At 37.4% G+C, this 22,221-nt stretch overlaps 4 non-coding genes across 4 annotated transcripts; all 4 read right to left on the bottom strand.

Annotated features, from left to right (window-relative positions):
* Positions 1-15: 15 nt before the first annotated feature.
* Positions 16-194, bottom strand: LOC121467928. Its single transcript, XR_005977952.1, has one exon. It is a non-coding gene; the product is annotated as a 5.8S ribosomal RNA (ribosomal RNA).
* Positions 195-932: 738 nt separating this feature from the next.
* Positions 933-2,926, bottom strand: LOC121467923. The gene has a single exon (XR_005977947.1). It is a non-coding gene; the product is annotated as a small subunit ribosomal RNA (ribosomal RNA).
* A 12,165-nt stretch (positions 2,927-15,091) lies between these two features.
* LOC121467927 lies at positions 15,092-15,270 on the bottom strand. Its single transcript, XR_005977951.1, has one exon. It is a non-coding gene; the product is annotated as a 5.8S ribosomal RNA (ribosomal RNA).
* Positions 15,271-16,008: 738 nt separating this feature from the next.
* On the bottom strand, positions 16,009-18,003 carry LOC121467930. The gene has a single exon (XR_005977954.1). It is a non-coding gene; the product is annotated as a small subunit ribosomal RNA (ribosomal RNA).
* Between the last annotated feature and the right edge of the window lie 4,218 nt (positions 18,004-22,221).

Genomic DNA, 22,221 nt, shown 5'->3' with positions numbered 1-22,221 from the left:
ATTAGCATAGTCTTACAACCCTCAACCATATGTAGTCCAAGCAGCACTATAAAATTAATTAAAGTACATAACAGCATGGACTGCGATATGCGTTCAAAATGTCGATGTTCATGTGTCCTGCAGTTCACACGATGACGCACAGTTTGCTGCGTTCTTCATCGACCCATGAGCCGAGTGATCCACCGCTTAGAGTTTTATAATATTTGTTTTTTTAATTTCGTCAATTGTGTTTTTATTGAAAGAAATTAAAAATACACCATTTTACTGGCATATATCAATTCCTTCAATAAATGTATTTTTATACCTAAAATAAATGTTGCGAAATGTCTTAGTTTCATATAAACAATATAATACCAATTTTCATTTTTCATTTTATTTCTATTTAAGTTTGATATATATTGCATTTTATATAAAACATTAACCTGATTATTAACCGGGTACAACATTATATATTTTAGGTTGTTGCATTAACCAATGTATGCCCATAACTTAGATGAACAATACATATGCGCAACGCGTGTATATTATGGTCCATATACACACAAAGTAATTATATTATATTCTATTATATATTATATATTTAACATATCGTATATATATCTTCTATCTATCTGTATCTCTAATCGATTGGCCAGGTCGATTTTTATTTTATGGACATCAGAGCCTCCGCCCACGACTCGTAATTGATATCTCATAATAATTACTCGGCATTGGACACCATTTGCTCGAGCTATTTAAGTCCATAGGACTATACTTTTTCTTTCATTAAAACGCTTTAAATTAGATAAGATATTTTTGATATATTTTTTGACATATTTATATATATATATATATATAGATTATATAATATAATATATTTTTTGGCAAATTTATTTTTTTTTGTATTATTAAATAATACAAAATTTTGTGTTAACGGTAAAGATATTATACAATAATGATCCTTCCGCAGGTTCACCTACGGAAACCTTGTTACGACTTTTACTTCCTCTAAATAATCAAGTTCGGTCAACTTTTGCGAAACAACCGTAACACGCAAGGCGTCACAGTGATCACGTCCGGAGACCTCACTAAATAATTCAATCGGTAGTAGCGACGGGCGGTGTGTACAAAGGGCAGGGACGTAATCAATGCGAGTTAATGACTCACACTTACTGGGAATTCCAAGTTCATGTGAACAGTTTCAGTTCACAATCCCAAGCATGAAAGTGGTTCAGCGGTTTACCCGGACCTCTCGGTCTAGGAAATACACGTTGATACTTTCATTGTAGCGCGGTGCAGCCCAGGACATCTAAGGGCATCACAGACCTGTTATTGCTCAATCTCATTATTGCTAGACGCAATTTGTCCATTTAAGAAGCTAGTGTCCTTATAATGGGACAAACCAACAGGTACGGCTCCACTTATATAAACACATTCAAACACAATAAACATTTTACTGCCACCATGAATGAAGGCTATATAAGCTTCAACACCATAATCCTGAAGATATCTATTTAATATATTTGAGTCTCGTTCGTTATCGGAATTAACCAGACAAATCACTCCACGAACTAAGAACGGCCATGCACCACCACCCATAGATTCGAGAAAGAGCTATCAATCTGTCTTACACACTTATGTTCGGACCTGGTAAGTTTTCCCGTGTTGAGTCAAATTAAGCCGCAGGCTCCACTCCTGGTGGTGCCCTTCCGTCAATTCCTTTAAGTTTCAGCTTTGCAACCATACTTCCCCCGGAGCCCAAAAGCTTTGGTTTCCCGGGAAGCGACTGAGAGAGCCATAAAAGTAGCTACACCCAATTGCTAGCTGGCATCGTTTATGGTTAGAACTAGGGCGGTATCTGATCGCCTTCGAACCTCTAACTTTCGTTCTTGATTAATGAAAACATCTTTGGCAAATGCTTTCGCTTAAGTTAGTCTTACGACGGTCCAAGAATTTCACCTCTCGCGTCGTAATACTAATGCCCCCAAACTGCTTCTATTAATCATTACCTCTTGATCTGAAAACCAATGAAAGCAGAACAGAGGTCTTATTTCATTATCCCATGCACAGAATATTCAGGCATTTGAAGCCTGCTTTAAGCACTCTAATTTGTTCAAAGTAATTGTACCGGCCCACAATAACACTCGTTTAAGAGCACTAATGCAGGTTTTTAAATAGGAGGAACATATGAAAAAATACAAGTATTTAAACATATATAAGAACTCCACCGGTAATACGCTTACATACATAAAGGTATAGTACTAACCACAATTGTAAGTTGTACTACCCGTATGAAGCACAAGTTCAACTACGAACGTTTTAACCGCAACAACTTTAATATACGCTATTGGAGCTGGAATTACCGCGGCTGCTGGCACCAGACTTGCCCTCCAATTGGTCCTTGTTAAAGGATTTAAAGTGTACTCATTCCAATTACAGGGCCTCGGATATGAGTCCTGTATTGTTATTTTTCGTCACTACCTCCCCGAGCTGGGAGTGGGTAATTTACGCGCCTGCTGCCTTCCTTAGATGTGGTAGCCGTTTCTCAGGCTCCCTCTCCGGAATCGAACCCTGATTCCCCGTTACCCGTTGCAACCATGGTAGTCCTAGATACTACCATCAAAAGTTGATAGGGCAGACATTTGAAAGATCTGTCGTCGGTACAAGACCATACGATCTGCATGTTATCTAGAGTTCAACCAGTATAACGATCTTGCGATCGCTTGGTTTTAGCCTAATAAAAGCACATGTCCCATAAGGTTCATGTTTTAATTGCATGTATTAGCTCTAGAATTACCACAGTTATCCAAGTAACTGTTAACGATCTAAGGAACCATAACTGATATAATGAGCCTTTTGCGGTTTCACTTTTAATTCGTGTGTACTTAGACATGCATGGCTTAATCTTTGAGACAAGCATATAACTACTGGCAGGATCAACCAGAATAATGTTTTTAATTCATATTACTTTCATATTTTTTAAAATAGAAATTAGTAATACAAAATTTATTATAGAGTATTTTTCTTTAAATTGCATTTAGGAGGGAGGAAAATAATCTTGATACGAATATGGCTATCTTTGTTTAGCTTCATAATCGTTTTAAAATTCTTTATATTTGTTACACGCCACGTTTGCCCACAGTAACTAGAATTTTTTCATATATAATTCTATAATATAATTCATATTTACATATTTCATTTTAAAATATCATTTTATTTCGCCATACATATATATTTCACACATGTACCAATTATTTTTGATTAACCAATATAAATATTGAGTTAAATCATTTGTATTTTTATGATAAATTTAAAATCTATCATTTCCATATAACTCTCTGGTAATATATCACATAAAACCGAGCGCATATGAAACATTTATAATATATATATAATATATATAACAACAGCACTAATAATAACATTAGCCTGAATTAGATTAACGATAAAGGTCGGAAAACAATTGTTGCCATATAATAATATATACAACCTTGGCTTTCGTTTTCAACATTATTATCTAAAAAGTGATGACACTTAATATTAACCGTATCAAGCCAAGTCTCGTATTCGCAAGAATCAAGATACAAAACATACGGAAAATATTTAATTTTGCTATTAAATTGACAAAATTATATGGATATCATAAATTTTGTTCAACTATAGATGGACAACCACTGACCATCCTATATGTGTTTTTCGACACGTTGTCTTGAAATCGGGTATTTTCAATTCTATTTGCCACCCAACATATGGGATATCTCAACTAATATTGATCAATATCGATATGTTTCACATTTTCCATACATTTCATATATATTATATCAATAATATTGATTTATTACAACATTTTCATATATATGAATGTTATTTATTATAGGTATTCACAATATAATATTAATTATATATGTTCTGAGAAATACCCATATATTTGGTTGCCAGCCAACAGGCACTACCCTATATATGTTTTTGGACACGCCGTCTTTAAACTGCATGTTTACAGTACTAAAAGTCTCCCTTCATATGAATTTCCTCCATATACTTGAGGAAATTGAAGGAATATTTTATATTTTCCATACATTTCATATATAATATATCAATAATATTGATATATTACAACATTTTCATATATATGAATGTTATTTATTATAGGTATTCACAATATAATATTAATTTTATATGTTCTGAGAAATACCCATATATTTGGTTGCCAGCCAACAGGCACTACCCTATATATGTTTTTGGACACGCCGTCTTTAAACTGCATGTTTACAGTACTAAAAGTCTCCCTTCATATGAATTTCCTCCATATACTTGAGGAAATTGAAGGAATATTTTATATTTTCCATACATTTCATATATAATATATCAATAATATTGATATATTACAACATTTTCATATATATGAATGTTATTTATTATAGGTATTCACAATATAATATTAATTTTATATGTTCTGAGAAATACCCATATATTTGGTTGCCAGCCAACAGGCACTACCCTATATATGTTTTTGGACACGCCGTCTTTAAACTGCATGTTTACAGTACTAAAAGTCTCCCTTCATATGAATTTCCTCCATATACTTGAGGAAATTGAAGGAATATTTTATATTTTCCATACATTTCATATATAATATATCAATAATATTGATATATTACAACATTTTCATATATATGAATGTTATTTATTATAGGTATTCACAATATAATATTAATTTTATATGTTCTGAGAAATACCCATATATTTGGTTGCCAGCCAACAGGCACTACCCTATATATGTTTTTGGACACGCCGTCTTTAAACTGCATGTTTACAGTACTAAAAGTCTGCCTTCATATGAATTTCCTCCATATACTTGAGGAAATTGAAGGAATATTTTATATTTTCCATACATTTCATTTATAATATATCAATAATATTGATATATCACAACATTTTCATATATATGAATGTTATTTATTATAGGTATTCACAATATAATTTTAATTTTATAAGTTCTGAGAAATACCCATATATTTGGTTGCCAGCCAACAGGCACTACCCTATATATGTTTTTGGACACCCCGTCTTTAAACTGCGTGTTTACAGTACTAAAAGTCTGCCTTCATATGAATTTCCTCCATATGCTTGAGGAAATTGAAGGAATATTTTATATTTTCCATACATTCCATATATAATATATCAATAATATTGATATATGATAACATTTTCATATATATGAATGTTATTTATTATAGGAATTCACAAAATCATATTAATATTATATGTTCTGAGAAATACCCATATATTTTGTTGCTTTACTATAAGCAATCCATTGTATGGATATTCTCAATTTACCCAAATGAATATAGATATATTTTTTTAATATTAAATATATTAAATTTCATTTCATTTCATTTCATTCCATTCCATTCCATTTCATTTCATTTCATTTCATATTCATTTCATTTATTAATTCGAAACTTTTAGTAAATCTTGTTACTTTGACAATTTTTTATCAGCGTCACTAAGTAGATGACGATTCCATTTGGCAACCATAAGGGACTTGTAGTTTTTAGACTCAAATTTTTCATATGGAACATTTTTTTTTGTATATTTGTATATATTTATAATATAAATAAGACTCTTTTAATTTGAGATTTGTTTATATGCGTCACTAAGTAAGATGACGATTCATTTGGCTACCAAAAATGACTTGTATTAATAATTCTTTCTTCTTATTTAATATGCATAGATATCATTTCATTTGCCTTTAATAAGAGACATTAGTTTTGCTATCAAGCAAGACTTATTATATTTTGACAATTTATATCTGCGTCACTAAATAGATGACGATTCATTTGGCTACTGTATGTGACTTATAGTCCTAAGATATATAATATCTAAGCTCTTACCTGGAACTTCAGCACTCGGCATTTGTTTTCACATTCGCGTCACTATTAAGATGACGATGCATTTGGCTACCATAAGTGACTTGTAGTTTTTAGGCTCGTATTTTTCATATTAAAAGTCTTTTTAATATGTATGCAATTTTTCGTTTTAGTTTTTTTTCAAATTGTATATATATATTTAAAATAAATATATATACCGTTTAATTTGCCGCCTTTAATAAAGGGACTTGTAGTAAGACTCTTTTAATTTGACATTTTATTATATGCGTCACTAAGTAAATGACGATTCATTTGGCTACCAAAAAAGACTTGTAGTAAGACTCTTTTAATTTGACATTTTATTATATGCGTCACTAAGTAGATGACGATTCATTTGGCTACCAAAAAAGACTTGTGTAGTTTTTAGATTCATATTTTTCATATTAAAATATGTTTATTTATATGGCTTTATAATTCTTTCTTCTTTAATATGCATAGATATCATTTCATTTGCCTTTAATAAGAGACATAAGTTTTGCTATCAAGCAAGACTTATTATATTTTGACAATTTATATCTGCGTCACTAAATAGATGACGATAGAACATTAGGCTACTGTATGTGACTTATACTCTTAAGATATATAATATCACACATTCGCGTCACTATTAAGATGACGATGCATTTGGCTACCTGTTTAATTAGGTTATATCTAATCCATATCATATTTAACCTCCTCCTCCTAATAAAATATATAAATAATATATAACAACAAAAACTATCAAACATATATGATGATAATTTAAATTGATTATGTTATATATTATATATATATATATTTATTATCGAATCATCAAGCAAAGGATAAGCTTCAGTGGATCGCAGTATGGCAGCTGCTCAACCACTTACAACACCTTGCCTGTTACAAAAGTCGTTTACAATTGATTCTAGGCTTTGTCATTGTATTAAATAATGTTTTTATATGTAACTAGCGCGGCATCAGGTGATCGAAGATCCTCCCAATTTACTATGTTACAAATTACATTGGCATCACATCCATTGTCGTTCATAAAATAAATTATAAACTTTAAATGGTTTAGAAAGCCATACAATGCAAATTGCCCCTTATTTATCATTGCAGTCCAGCACGGATACGACCTTAGAGGCGTTCAGGCATAATCCAACGGACGTAGCGTCATACCACTGTTCGCTCGAACAAGTATTGTGCCATTGGTCCGTACCTGCGGTTCCTCTCGTACTACGCAGGAATGCTGTCGCAACAACGTTTTGTCATTAGTAGGGTAAAACTAACCTGTCTCACGACGGTCTAAACCCAGCTCACGTTCCCTTGCATGGGTGAACAATCCAACGCTTGGTGAATTTTGCTTCACAATGATAGGAAGAGCCGACATCGAAGGATCAAAAAGCGACGTCGCTATGAACGCTTGGCCGCCACAAGCCAGTTATCCCTATGGTAACTTTTCTGACACCTCTTGTTAAAAACTCTTTAAACCAAAAGGATCGATAGGCCGAGCTTTTGCTGTCCCTGTGTGTACTGAACACCGAGATCAAGTCAGCATTTGCCCTTTTGCTCTATGTGTGGTTTCTGTCCGCACTGAGCTGGCCTTGGGACACCTCCGTTATTATTTGAGAGATGTACCGCCCCAGTCAAACTCCCTACCTGGCAATGTCCTTGAATTGGATCATACCTGAGTAATTGGAGTTATACCAAATTTTCAAATCAAAAATACATAAATGCACTCCTTTTATTAAAGAATTTGTTTGCGATTATATAACAAACTCGTGATACTTTGATCAAGAAGCTTGCATCAAAACCCAATACCATAAGATATAATAAATATATCCGTATAATGGCTAGGAAATGATACACGTTCCATTTAATCAAGTAAGTAAGGAAACAATAAGAGTAGTGGTATTTCATTGGCGATACCAAACCGAGGTCTAATATCTCCCACTTATTCTACACCTCTTATGTCTCCTTACACTGCCAGATTAGAGTCAAGCTCAAAAGGGTCTTCTTTCCCCGCTAATTATTCCAAGCCCGTTCCCTTGGCTGTGGTTTCGCTAGATAGTAGATAGGGACAGGTGTAAATCAGATCTCTCCGACACTTATTTTACGTGGCGTGTTCCACACTGAAGGGATTACAACCACGGCACTCTAATATACCCACAAGTTGATATATCATGCACCCACAAGTGAGTACATAACACACCCACAAGTGAGTATATAGTGCATGTGTCTAGATTAAGCGCCAGACCAACGCCCCGGACTAGAAGCTATAGCTATGTACATAGCAACCACCCCGGTGTCAATTCGAGTGTTTACTTGTCGGGCAAACACTCCCCCTTGCTGAGGGGCGAGATCATCTAAAATCTCTACTGCTCTATGGGTCACAGCACCCGAGTTGTATAACGCAACTCCACGTCGAACCCGAGAGTTCTACCCGCGATATGGGTGTCAACCACAGCCACCACGATACTCCCACAAGGGGGCCGACCTCAATGGGCAGCCTTGGAACTGCCCAACCCGTGGTACCGAAATTAAGGGCTCGGTAGGCCCTCCCCTTTGGCTCCGACAAGCCCGGATAGGGTGCCCCAGTGCCAAATTAGTCGCCTCCTACGACAAGCAATGGCGAGCTGTGGCAGAATTCTTCGCCGCTAACCACACAGCAAGGAAGTTGGGCTAAATGCCCCTCCTGCGGTCGAACACCTCTTCAGCGAACTCCGTCAATCGCTGCATCCTCTCCTCGTCCTCCAGAATTCCTTCGAATATCCAGTTTTCGCCAACGCGCCGCACACCAAGTCCATCGAGGTCGCGCAAGTCTGCATATAACGGACAAGCACATAAAATGTGCTCCCAGTCCTCATTTGGATCGCCACATGAGCATGCGGCAGTATCGCTGAGGGCTCTCCTGTGCAGAAATGCATTGAACGATCCGTGCCCTGTGAGCAAGAATCCCGTACGCATCGGGAACCCAAAATTTGGATTCCGATAGATGAGCCTGACATCTGGTACGAATTTGTTGGTCACCCGTCCTGGTGCATCAACATCGTCCCATCTGTCCTGCCAGTCCAGCAGTAGGCAATCGTCTATCCGCACCATTCGTTGCTCCCAGCTTAGACCTGTGAGGTCTTCGCCGTAGGTCCAGTCGTACTCCTCCAGCGGGTATCCACGTTTGAGTTTGTATTTGACTGCTATTTTCATAGCAGCCAAATCAAACGGGGGAGCTCCAGCAAGCACCTGCAGTGCCAGGGTTGACACTGTTCGGCATACCGGAAGGCATCCAAGTAGGATCAGCCTTTGGCAGGCATTTAGACGCATTTTTGCGACTACTTGCCTTGCCGTGGCGTACCACACCGAGGCACCAAATAGCGCGCATGGCGCCATGAGTCCGGCATATATGGTCCGCCTGGCTCGAGGACTGAATCCCCAGTCAGCTCGAAGCACACGCGCCAATGCTCCAACGACTCCAGTCACTCGCTCCTTCAGCAGTACGATGTGCTTGAGAAAACTCATGCGCTCGCTGACTGTGATGCCAAGGTACCGGCAGCTGCTAACGTATGGTAGATTTGCTCCTGCAAATCTTACCGACGGACTCCGGTTAAGGGAACCTTTTAACAGCATTATGACCGTCTTGCTGGTGGAAACGGCAACGCCAATTTCCACTCCCCACGTTTCTACGATGGACATCAGTTGCGCTCCTTTTTCCTCTAGATTTCTTCGACTATTTCCTTCGACGAGTAGCAACAGATCATCCGCGTACGCACTCAAAGTGCAGTACGGCTCAAGGCGCTGTAGCAGTACATCCATCAGAACGTCCCATATGAATGGGCCACTGATTGACCCCTGCGGGCAACCTCTAGTTACGGGGACATTGACTGTCCCATAACTGCTTCTGATCGTTGCGCCCCGGCCGGAGAAAAAGCTCTGCCACAAGCTCATTTCTCGGCATCCCAGGGCATCTAGGCGGCGCAGTGCAGCGCTCCATTCGACGTTGTCGAATGCTCCTTTGAAGTCAACGAATATTCCGAGCACGTATACTGCCGGGGAGGCACGGACGCTGCTCATAACGTGTCTCCAAGCATCCTCCACACATCGTCCTTGGCGAAAACCAAACTGCCATCTGCATCCTTCCGGAAGAACTTCTTTCACACGATTAACCATGATGGCCTCGAGCACCTTTCCAAAAACTGGAAGTAAGCAGATCCCCCGATAGGAAGATGGCTCACATTTATCCTTGTTGGGTCCCTTGAGCAGTGCCACTACACGTGGACACTTCCACTCACTGGGAAAATACCCCAACCGAATACAGCGGGAAAACAACGCCGTTAGGTGCTCAGGAATGGCGCGCCAGACTGCCTTGCAGATTGTGCCGTTGATGCCATCCATGCCGGGAGAGCGTCTGCTCTTCAGCTTGGCGACACAAGCAGCAATCTCGGCCACTTCAAGGGTCGGTGGGACATCCTGCGGTAAGGCAATCGGTGCATCAGACTCCGCAACTGGGAAAAAGTTACGAAGGAGCACTCGCGCACAGTCACCCCAATCAGTGACCAGCTCGCCATTTACACGCAGGCACCCAATCTCCGTCCGTTTTCGACCTCGGCAAATCTTGTAGACACGCCCCCAGGGATCGTGCGAATTCTCTCCAACAAAGCGTCTCCAGTGGTCCTCCTTAGTGTTCAGGATGAGCTTTTTGTAATCGGCTGAGGCAAGCCTCAACTCGATCACAAGCCGCTCAATCTCGTCCACGTCTCCACGACGGCGAGCATCCTGTACACGGCGTCGGAGTCTCCTGACTCTGCGGCGCCCTGCGCTAAGGTCAGCGGTCCACCAGCCCACTCTTCTCCTCGGTTGTCCAGGTGTCCTTCGGCCCAGGGCAAGATCGCACACATCGTGGACAATCTGCCGCAAGGTCGAAACCTGGTCGTCCAACGGCGATTCAAAAAGTTCTTCCGGAATTTCAGCTGCTCTCCTCACTATCTCCTGTTCGAACAATCGCCAACGTGCATTGGAGAAGTTCCAGGACGGCACAGGAGGTACACCCTCGATCGCGTTAGTGGTGGTCAAGGTGGCCTCAACATAAATAATGTTGTGGTCACTTGGCCCCCACTCGTCCACTCTCCATTCATATGTGGCCCACATATTCGCTGCATTGTTGGCAATTGTCACGTCAATATCGCTGTGGAATCCTCTCATGTTATTGAACGTGTATACCTCGCTAGGCTGGTTAAGGGCGATGGCTCCCTTCTCCAGTATCCACTCACACAACAGCTCACCCCGAGAGTAGTTAGCGTGTCTCTCAGCAAAGTGAGAGAGTTTGCTAAACCACATGGGGGATGCTGCATTCGCATCCAGTCCAAGGATTGCGGGAGTTCTGCTGGCCTGCAGCAGAAACGCATCCATATACCTGAGGTACGGCTCTAGCGGAAAACCGAACCGGCAGTATGCGGAGCAAAGGAAGATTGAGCCAAAACTCCCTTGCAGCCTCACGCATACGCCAAACTCCGTGGTGAGGGGCTCCACTGGCATGCAGATGGCATCGTGATGGTCCACAGCAATGGCTGCATCTCCACTCGGATTCGAAAAGACCCTTTGCCCTGCGGGCAGCCTTCCCAAAAACTCGGCTCCGAGGTACGGCTCCTGTAGCAGTGCGAACAGGCAATTTGACTGTCGCATTCTGACTAGAGCGTCGGACATCGCAACTTCGCCACGACCACAGTTTGCTTGGATGAAGCTAAACATTAATGTCTAGCATTCACCCTCGCCAGCACCGCCGCATACACAGGACAACCCGGCGAGAGCATATGATGCCCCGACGGGTAGCCCTTGAAGCGGCAATTCCGGCAGTCCGTCGGATTGGTGCAGCCTCGCGCACTGTGGCCGGCCTGTCCGCACTGGCGGCACACATTCTCCTTGTATCGGCACTGCGCGACTTTGTGGTCAAAGCCAACGCATCTGTGGCACGCGTAAGTACGCACCAGCGCTCGGCAGTTATAGGCAAACCAGCCGATATACGCCTTGCCTCCGTCCAGGATCTCCAAAGCAATGGCATTCACCTCAAGCGTCACATTTACTGTGGCGCCATCAGCTGCAGTCCACGGCTTCTCCAGGTGCACCGCCTTTTCAAACGCAGCCAAGTCCATCACTTCGGCGAAATTGTTCTTGAAGAGCTCCTTCATAAACTCGGCTGGTGTCGTAGCCGTGTCTACATTGTTCACCACTACTCTAGGTCGCTGCGTAGGGTTCTGTTTAACCTCCAGGCCAACTTCGCCGAACCTCTTGCTTGCGACAACCTTACGAATTTCTCCTGACGAGGGGGTGCGGATTATGGCACCGCCACGCGCAAGCCCTCTCACCTCGTGCAGGCGAACACCGAGCGTAGGGGCAATCTCCTTGCGCACCTTATCCGCTACCTGGCTACCCGTGACACCCGGGTCTTTGCTGACAACAACAGCAGACCAAGTCTCGCGAGGCTTCCTCGGCGCAGGAACCGGAGCAGCGTGCGGCACCGGTAGGCTCGGATACGCAGCTGCATACCCGGTAGGCGGCAAGGAGACCACAGCTGGCGCAACAACGGGCGTAGGAGGTGCAAGCGATTGCTGCTTACTCATCTCCTCGAGGACGGCGTTACGCGTTGCCAGCGAAAACACCATCTCCTCGTACCTATTCAGGCTACGCATCATTGCGCTAGCCTGCACGGCGTTCAACTTTGCCGACACAACATTCGTCACGAACTCATCCCTTATTTGGGAAAGCTCGCTCGCGATCCTCGAAGTAGCATCAAGGCGATGCTTAAGTTTCGATTTAGCAGCAGTGGGCGCAGCGGGAACAACAGATTCAGCAGCAGCGGCTGCATGGGCAGCACGAGGGGGGGCAACAACAGCTTCAACATCTTCAACAGCTTCAACAGCTGCAGCACTGGTTGCAGCTTTTGCAGCAATACTGGCACCAAAAGCAACGGCGGTAGCCTTGGATGATGACGGCCCCTCAAGTGAGGAAAGCGTCTCCTCCAAGTCCGGTTCCATAAAACCCATCTTACCGCGCTTAGCAGCGACCTTCGCCTGCGAGGCTGACCTCGGCGGCGCCTTAGTTCGCTTGCCTTTAGAGCGACCTCTATTGGCACTGCTTGCCCGACTGCCCGCGCTTATTTCGCTGTCTGACAGCTCCATATTGGCACCCTCTGGAGTGGGCGCCGATGCCATCTACCTGACTTTCTCTGACTTTTAATTAGTTTGTACGCTTACCAATAGTCAATACTTGATCCAGCCAGCGAGGGGGAAAACTCTGAAAATATCCCGGACACACAAGTTTGTACACTGTCCAATGGCCGATAGTCGACCCAGTCAACGAGGTGGCAGAATCCGAAATTATCCCGGACACATACAAGTTTGGACACTGACCAATGGCCGATAAATCGACCCAGTCAACGAGGTGGCAGAATTCGATAATATCCTGGACACACACCAGCTCACCAGCTCACTAGTTCACTAGTTCACTAGTTGACTCCGCACAGCCCTTCTCTTTCTACCACGTGGAAAATTTCCAAACGAAAAACTTGATTTTCTCGAAAAATATGCAACGCACAAACACGAAAAACGCACCAAATTGTTCCCAAATGAGAACCCTTTCAGGCAATTCACTTTTAAGGTCCTTATTCCGTCTACTTTTCACGTAACCGATTATTTTATATAACATTAAAATGCACCAGCTATCCTGAGGGAAACTTCGGAAGGAACCAGCTACTAGATGGTTCGATTGGTCTTTCGCCCCTATACTCAATTCTGACAATCGATTTGCACGTCAGAACTGTTTCGGTCTTCCATCAGGGTTTCCCCTGACTTCAACCTGATCAAGTATAGTTCACCATCTTTCGGGTCACAGCATATATGCTCAAGGTACGTTCCAGTTAGAGGCATAAATAATATAAATATCATTATACATAACTATATAGAACGCCCCGGGATTGTGTTAATTAGCTATAAATAGTTAAAAAACTAATCCCATTATTAGTCAAGTTAATTACGCTATTAGGTTTATATCCCAATAACTTGCACATATGTTAGACTCCTTGGTCCGTGTTTCAAGACGGGTCCCGAAGGTATCCTGAATCTTTCGCATTGTTAATCATACAAGTGCTTATAATAAACACAAAAATCAATGATAATTATGCCATTATATAATTCCGAAAAATTAACGCACTGTATTCATATAAATCTATCAACACTTTATCAAATTAATGACATTTAATCTGTGTTAAAACGCAAGCATTTTAATTGGATTAAACTATAAGCCATATTTTATGATAAATTTTGTATGTTAATAGATTACAATGTCCTTATATGGAAAAAATGCACACTATTATCATAATATTGTTTAAATATTACAATTTTAATGATGAATTTTCCATAATGGATATTCAGGTTCATCGGGCTTAACCTCTAAGCAGTTTCACGTACTGTTTAACTCTCTATTCAGAGTTCTTTTCAACTTTCCCTCACGGTACTTGTTTACTATCGGTCTCATGGTTATATTTAGTTTTAGATGGAGTTTACCACCCACTTAGTGCTGCACTATCAAGCAACACGACTCTTTGGAAACATCATCTAGTAATCATTAACGTTATACGGGCCTGGCACCCTCTATGGGTAAATGGCCTCATTTAAGAAGGACTTAAATCGTTAATTTCTCATACTAGAATATTGACGCTCCATACACTGCATCTCACATTTGCCATATAGACAAAGTGACTTAGTGCTGAACTGATTTCTTTTCGCTCGCCGCTACTAAGAAAATCCTTGTTAGTTTCTTTTCCTCCCCTAATTAATATGCTTAAATTCAGGGGGTAGTCCCATATGAGTTGAGGTTGTATATAACTTTTTATTAATTAATTCTTTAAATATAATGAGAAAACATTTTATAAATTCGATAATTATAAAGAACCAACGAAGAGCAATAACATTTCCAATAGCTTTCGAATTTCTAATCATTAATAAGAGACAATTCTAGATGAAAAATATTTCAACATTTTTTATGCTAGACATTTCTCAGTATCATTTGATTGAAAACGAAAATATTTTTCTTCGTTTATCACATCCATTGTGAGTTAATGTTTTTCATATATTTTTTAATATTATGAATAATAAATAATTATCCAATAATATACCATGTGCTTATAAATTTTATTTAAAAATTTTATAAACAACTTAATTAGCATAGTCTTACAACCCTCAACCATATGTAGTCCAAGCAGCACTATAAAATTAATTAAAGTACATAACAGCATGGACTGCGATATGCGTTCAAAATGTCGATGTTCATGTGTCCTGCAGTTCACACGATGACGCACAGTTTGCTGCGTTCTTCATCGACCCATGAGCCGAGTGATCCACCGCTTAGAGTTTTATAATATTTGTTTTTTTAATTTCGTCAATTGTGTTTTTATTGAAAGAAATTAAAAATACACCATTTTACTGGCATATATCAATTCCTTCAATAAATGTATTTTTATACCTAAAATAAATGTTGCGAAATGTCTTAGTTTCATATAAACAATATAATACCAATTTTCATTTTTCATTTTATTTCTATTTAAGTTTGATATATATTGCATTTTATATAAAACATTAACCTGATTATTAACCGGGTACAACATTATATATTTTAGGTTGTTGCATTAACCAATGTATGCCCATAACTTAGATGAACAATACATATGCGCAACGCGTGTATATTATGGTCCATATACACACAAAGTAATTATATTATATTCTATTATATATTATATATTTAACATATCGTATATATATCTTCTATCTATCTGTATCTCTAATCGATTGGCCAGGTCGATTTTTATTTTATGGACATCAGAGCCTCCGCCCACGACTCGTAATTGATATCTCATAATAATTACTCGGCATTGGACACCATTTGCTCGAGCTATTTAAGTCCATAGGACTATACTTTTTCTTTCATTAAAACGCTTTAAATTAGATAAGATATTTTTGATATATTTTTTGACATATTTATATATATATATATATATAGATTATATAATATAATATATTTTTTGGCAAATTTATTTTTTTTTGTATTATTAAATAATACAAAATTTTGTGTTAACGGTAAAGATATTATACAATAATGATCCTTCCGCAGGTTCACCTACGGAAACCTTGTTACGACTTTTACTTCCTCTAAATAATCAAGTTCGGTCAACTTTTGCGAAACAACCGTAACACGCAAGGCGTCACAGTGATCACGTCCGGAGACCTCACTAAATAATTCAATCGGTAGTAGCGACGGGCGGTGTGTACAAAGGGCAGGGACGTAATCAATGCGAGTTAATGACTCACACTTACTGGGAATTCCAAGTTCATGTGAACAGTTTCAGTTCACAATCCCAAGCATGAAAGTGGTTCAGCGGTTTACCCGGACCTCTCGGTCTAGGAAATACACGTTGATACTTTCATTGTAGCGCGCGTGCAGCCCAGGACATCTAAGGGCATCACAGACCTGTTATTGCTCAATCTCATTATTGCTAGACGCAATTTGTCCATTTAAGAAGCTAGTGTCCTTATAATGGGACAAACCAACAGGTACGGCTCCACTTATATAAACACATTCAAACACAATAAACATTTTACTGCCACCATGAATGAAGGCTATATAAGCTTCAACACCATAATCCTGAAGATATCTATTTAATATATTTGAGTCTCGTTCGTTATCGGAATTAACCAGACAAATCACTCCACGAACTAAGAACGGCCATGCACCACCACCCATAGATTCGAGAAAGAGCTATCAATCTGTCTTACACACTTATGTTCGGACCTGGTAAGTTTTCCCGTGTTGAGTCAAATTAAGCCGCAGGCTCCACTCCTGGTGGTGCCCTTCCGTCAATTCCTTTAAGTTTCAGCTTTGCAACCATACTTCCCCCGGAGCCCAAAAGCTTTGGTTTCCCGGGAAGCGACTGAGAGAGCCATAAAAGTAGCTACACCCAATTGCTAGCTGGCATCGTTTATGGTTAGAACTAGGGCGGTATCTGATCGCCTTCGAACCTCTAACTTTCGTTCTTGATTAATGAAAACATCTTTGGCAAATGCTTTCGCTTAAGTTAGTCTTACGACGGTCCAAGAATTTCACCTCTCGCGTCGTAATACTAATGCCCCCAAACTGCTTCTATTAATCATTACCTCTTGATCTGAAAACCAATGAAAGCAGAACAGAGGTCTTATTTCATTATCCCATGCACAGAATATTCAGGCATTTGAAGCCTGCTTTAAGCACTCTAATTTGTTCAAAGTAATTGTACCGGCCCACAATAACACTCGTTTAAGAGCACTAATGCAGGTTTTTAAATAGGAGGAACATATGAAAAAATACAAGTATTTAAACATATATAAGAACTCCACCGGTAATACGCTTACATACATAAAGGTATAGTACTAACCACAATTGTAAGTTGTACTACCCGTATGAAGCACAAGTTCAACTACGAACGTTTTAACCGCAACAACTTTAATATACGCTATTGGAGCTGGAATTACCGCGGCTGCTGGCACCAGACTTGCCCTCCAATTGGTCCTTGTTAAAGGATTTAAAGTGTACTCATTCCAATTACAGGGCCTCGGATATGAGTCCTGTATTGTTATTTTTCGTCACTACCTCCCCGAGCTGGGAGTGGGTAATTTACGCGCCTGCTGCCTTCCTTAGATGTGGTAGCCGTTTCTCAGGCTCCCTCTCCGGAATCGAACCCTGATTCCCCGTTACCCGTTGCAACCATGGTAGTCCTAGATACTACCATCAAAAGTTGATAGGGCAGACATTTGAAAGATCTGTCGTCGGTACAAGACCATACGATCTGCATGTTATCTAGAGTTCAACCAGTATAACGATCTTGCGATCGCTTGGTTTTAGCCTAATAAAAGCACATGTCCCATAAGGTTCATGTTTTAATTGCATGTATTAGCTCTAGAATTACCACAGTTATCCAAGTAACTGTTAACGATCTAAGGAACCATAACTGATATAATGAGCCTTTTGCGGTTTCACTTTTAATTCGTGTGTACTTAGACATGCATGGCTTAATCTTTGAGACAAGCATATAACTACTGGCAGGATCAACCAGAATAATGTTTTTAATTCATATTACTTTCATATTTTTTTAAAATAGAAATTAGTAATACAAAATTTATTATAGAGTATTTTTCTTTAAATTGCATTTAGGAGGGAGGAAAATAATCTTGATACGAATATGGCTATCTTTGTTTAGCTTCATAATCGTTTTAAAATTCTTTATATTTGTTACACGCCACGTTTGCCCACAGTAACTAGAATTTTTTCATATATAATTCTATAATATAATTCATATTTACATATTTCATTTTAAAATATCATTTTATTTCGCCATACATATATATTTCACACATGTACCAATTATTTTTGATTAACCAATATAAATATTGAGTTAAATCATTTGTATTTTTATGATAAATTTAAAATCTATCATTTCCATATAACTCTCTGGTAATATATCACATAAAACCGAGCGCATATGAAACATTTATAATATATATATAATATATATAACAACAGCACTAATAATAACATTAGCCTGAATTAGATTAACGATAAAGGTCGGAAAACAATTGTTGCCATATAATAATATATACAACCTTGGCTTTCGTTTTCAACATTATTATCTAAAAAGTGATGACACTTAATATTAACCGTATCAAGCCAAGTCTCGTATTCGCAAGAATCAAGATACAAAACATACGGAAAATATTTAATTTTGCTATTAAATTGACAAAATTATATGGATATCATAAATTTTGTTCAACTATAGATGGACAACCACTGACCATCCTATATGTGTTTTTCGACACGTTGTCTTGAAATCGGGTATTTTCAATTCTATTTGCCACCCAACATATGGGATATCTCAACTAATATTGATCAATATCGATATGTTTCACATTTTCCATACATTTCATATATATTATATCAATAATATTGATTTATTACAACATTTTCATATATATGAATGTTATTTATTATAGGTATTCACAATATAATATTAATTTTATATGTTCTGAGAAATACCCATATATTTGGTTGCCAGCCAACAGGCACTACCCTATATATGTTTTTGGACACGCCGTCTTTAAACTGCATGTTTACAGTACTAAAAGTCTCCCTTCATATGAATTTCCTCCATATACTTGAGGAAATTGAAGGAATATTTTATATTTTCCATACATTTCATATATAATATATCAATAATATTGATATATTACAACATTTTCATATATATGAATGTTATTTATTATAGGTATTCACAATATAATATTAATTTTATATGTTCTGAGAAATACCCATATATTTGGTTGCCAGCCAACAGGCACTACCCTATATATGTTTTTGGACACGCCGTCTTTAAACTGCATGTTTACAGTACTAAAAGTCTCCCTTCATATGAATTTCCTCCATATACTTGAGGAAATTGAAGGAATATTTTATATTTTCCATACATTTCATATATAATATATCAATAATATTGATATATTACAACATTTTCATATATATGAATGTTATTTATTATAGGTATTCACAATATAATATTAATTTTATATGTTCTGAGAAATACCCATATATTTGGTTGCCAGCCAACAGGCACTACCCTATATATGTTTTTGGACACGCCGTCTTTAAACTGCATGTTTACAGTACTAAAAGTCTCCCTTCATATGAATTTCCTCCATATACTTGAGGAAATTGAAGGAATATTTTATATTTTCCATACATTTCATATATAATATATCAATAATATTGATATATTACAACATTTTCATATATATGAATGTTATTTATTATAGGTATTCACAATATAATATTAATTTTATATGTTCTGAGAAATACCCATATATTTGGTTGCCAGCCAACAGGCACTACCCTATATATGTTTTTGGACACGCCGTCTTTAAACTGCATGTTTACAGTACTAAAAGTCTCCCTTCATATGAATTTCCTCCATATACTTGAGGAAATTGAAGGAATATTTTATATTTTCCATACATTTCATATATAATATATCAATAATATTGATATATTACAACATTTTCATATATATGAATGTTATTTATTATAGGTATTCACAATATAATATTAATTTTATATGTTCTGAGAAATACCCATATATTTGGTTGCCAGCCAACAGGCACTACCCTATATATGTTTTTGGACACGCCGTCTTTAAACTGCATGTTTACAGTACTAAAAGTCTGCCTTCATATGAATTTCCTCCATATACTTGAGGAAATTGAAGGAATATTTTATATTTTCCATACATTTCATTTATAATATATCAATAATATTGATATATCACAACATTTTCATATATATGAATGTTATTTATTATAGGTATTCACAATATAATTTTAATTTTATAAGTTCTGAGAAATACCCATATATTTGGTTGCCAGCCAACAGGCACTACCCTATATATGTTTTTGGACACCCCGTCTTTAAACTGCGTGTTTACAGTACTAAAAGTCTGCCTTCATATGAATTTCCTCCATATGCTTGAGGAAATTGAAGGAATATTTTATATTTTCCATACATTTCATATATAATATATCAATAATATTGATATATTACAACATTTTCATATATATGAATGTTATTTATTATAGGTATTCACAATATAATATTAATTTTATATGTTCTGAGAAATACCCATATATTTGGTTGCCAGCCAACAGGCACTACCCTATATATGTTTTTGGACACGCCGTCTTTAAACTGCATGTTTACAGTACTAAAAGTCTCCCTTCATATGAATTTCCTCCATATACTTGAGGAAATTGAAGGAATATTTTATATTTTCCATACATTTCATATATAATATATCAATAATATTGATATATTACAACATTTTCATATATATGAATGTTATTTATTATAGGTATTCACAATATAATATTAATTTTATATGTTCTGAGAAATACCCATATATTTGGTTGCCAGCCAACAGGCACTACCCTATATATGTTTTTGGACACGCCGTCTTTAAACTGCATGTTTACAGTACTAAAAGTCTCCCTTCATATGAATTTCCTCCATATACTTGAGGAAATTGAAGGAATATTTTATATTTTCCATACATTTCATATATAATATATCAATAATATTGATATATTACAACATTTTCATATATATGAATGTTATTTATTATAGGTATTCACAATATAATATTAATTTTATATGTTCTGAGAAATACCCATATATTTGGTTGCCAGCCAACAGGCACTACCCTATATATGTTTTTGGACACGCCGTCTTTAAACTGCATGTTTACAGTACTAAAAGTCTGCCTTCATATGAATTTCCTCCATATACTTGAGGAAATTGAAGGAATATTTTATATTTTCCATACATTTCATTTATAATATATCAATAATATTGATATATCACAACATTTTCATATATATGAATGTTATTTATTATAGGTATTCACAATATAATTTTAATTTTATAAGTTCTGAGAAATACCCATATATTTGGTTGCCAGCCAACAGGCACTACCCTATATATGTTTTTGGACACCCCGTCTTTAAACTGCGTGTTTACAGTACTAAAAGTCTGCCTTCATATGAATTTCCTCCATATGCTTGAGGAAATTGAAGGAATATTTTATATTTTCCATACATTCCATATATAATATATCAATAATATTGATATATGATAACATTTTCATATATATGAATGTTATTTATTATAGGAATTCACAAAATCATATTAATATTATATGTTCTGAGAAATACCCATATATTTTGTTGCTTTACTATAAGCAATCCATTGTATGGATATTCTCAATTTACCCAAATGAATATAGATATATTTTTTTAATATTAAATATATTAAATTTCATTTCATTTCATTTCATTCCATTCCATTCCATTCCATTTCATTTCATTTCATTTCATATTCATTTCATTTATTAATTCGAAACTTTTAGTAAATCTTGTTACTTTGACAATTTTTTATCAGCGTCACTAAGTAGATGACGATTCCATTTGGCAACCATAAGGGACTTGTAGTTTTTAGACTCAAATTTTTCATATGGAACATTTTTTTTTGTATATTTGTATATATTTATAATATAAATAAGACTCTTTTAATTTGAGATTTGTTTATATGCGTCACTAAGTAAGATGACGATTCATTTGGCTACCAAAAATGACTTGTATTAATAATTCTTTCTTCTTATTTAATATGCATAGATATCATTTCATTTGCCTTTAATAAGAGACATTAGTTTTGCTATCAAGCAAGACTTATTATATTT

Source organism: Drosophila elegans, unplaced genomic scaffold, assembly GCF_018152505.1.
Source record: "Drosophila elegans isolate 14027-0461.03 unplaced genomic scaffold, ASM1815250v1 contig_93, whole genome shotgun sequence".
Lineage (NCBI taxonomy): Eukaryota > Metazoa > Arthropoda > Insecta > Diptera > Drosophilidae > Drosophila > Drosophila elegans.
The sequence above is the reverse complement of the archived record's forward strand: the minus strand, read 5'-3'. Positions and strand labels throughout refer to the sequence as shown.